Raw genomic sequence first — 1,764 nt, 5'->3', positions numbered from 1 at the left:
ATCTATTCAAGAATCAACCACTATCTATCTATCCATCCATCCATCCATCCATCATGTATCTATCCAAATTAGCCATTATCTATCTATCCATCCAACCAATCATTATCTAACCATCTATGAATCCAGCCATCATTTATTTATCCATCTATCTATCCATCCATCCATCCATCCATCTAAATTATCTATCTAGGTATTTTTATTTGTTTGCTGTTTCATAAGAAGCTGATTTCTCTGTTCTCAGCAGTGAAGTCAAAACCGCAGCTCGACTCTTCAAACGAACCGCAATTATAACGTGTGATTGGTGCAATTAGCTGAACATTATCCCAGACTGATTGATAATTGAATTAAGAGGGCTTTAGGTTAATCAGACATGGATGAATTATTTCACAAAGGTTAATAGAATCAATAACTTTGTTCGGGAATCATTTTCTCATCCGCTAATCGCCTACATGATGTTCAGCTGTAAATCCGCTGAAAGCGAGCAGATCCTCCAGCGGAAGAAGGTCAAACTCCTACATTCGCCACAAACCAAAATAAACCTGGGCTCTGGAGGGAAATTGCCTTTTTATGGTGTCTACTAATAATAATCTTAAATAAATAAATTAAAATTTTTAAAAAATATTAGAAAAATATAGAATTACATAATATACAGAATGTAAAATAAATATATAAAATAAAATAAAAAATGTAATATATTTTTATATATATATATATATATATATATATATATATATATTACATTTTTTATTTTATTTTATATATTTATTTTACATTCTGTATATTATGTATAAATATATATATAAATTGGAATGTTTTCAAGTTTACTTTGTTACTACGCAGCTACAAACAGAAATTGCTTTTTTATGGTATAATCCTAAATAATTATATAAAATAACAAAAAAAATATTAGAAAAATATGTAATTAAAATAATAAAATAAAAAAATCAAATACAAAATGTAAAATAAATATATAAAATAAATTAAAATATTAAAAATCGAATATATACATACACATTTATTTTAGTTTACTGTATGTTACTACACAGCTACAGACAGAAATTGCATTTTTATGGTATCTTATAATAATCTTAAACAAATATATAAAATAAAAAATATTATAATACAAATAATAAGATAAACATAACATCTAAAAGTCAAATACAATATATACAATAAATTAAAATATAAAAATTGAATGTAAATATATATATATATTTTTTAATAATTCTTTTTAAGTTTACTGTGTTACTAGACAACTACAGACAGAAATTGCATTTTTATGGTTTCTAATAATAATCTTAAATATTTAAAATAAATAAAAAATATTACAAAAAATATATAATTAAAATAATAAAATAAATACAACATCGAAAAAGCCAAATACAAAATAAAAAATAAACAAAATAAATTAAAAATATTACAATTTGAACGTATTTCATATATATATATATATATATACACACATACATACACTTGTTTATTTATTTTTATATTGTTTTTTATATTTGTTTTTTAATAATGTTTGAGTTTACTGTGCGTTTCTACACAGCTACAAACACTATTTGGATCAGACGGCATCAAATATTAATTAGAGACAGAGAGGCGAGTGATAAGATGTTTAATGACGAGTCGGTGCTGAGAAGAACAAAGGCCAGATCTGGAGCGTCAGCAGAGAATAATTCAGCTGCTAAAGAGCAGAACAAGGCTTTTCTGAAGATTTACGGCCGACTTAAAGGCCAGCCATTACTTTACAGATATGACACC

The sequence above is a fragment of the Garra rufa genome, chromosome 24, assembly GCF_049309525.1.
Source record: "Garra rufa chromosome 24, GarRuf1.0, whole genome shotgun sequence".
In the NCBI taxonomy this organism is placed as follows: Eukaryota; Metazoa; Chordata; class Actinopteri; order Cypriniformes; family Cyprinidae; genus Garra; species Garra rufa.
Note: the sequence above shows the minus strand (reverse complement) of the source record.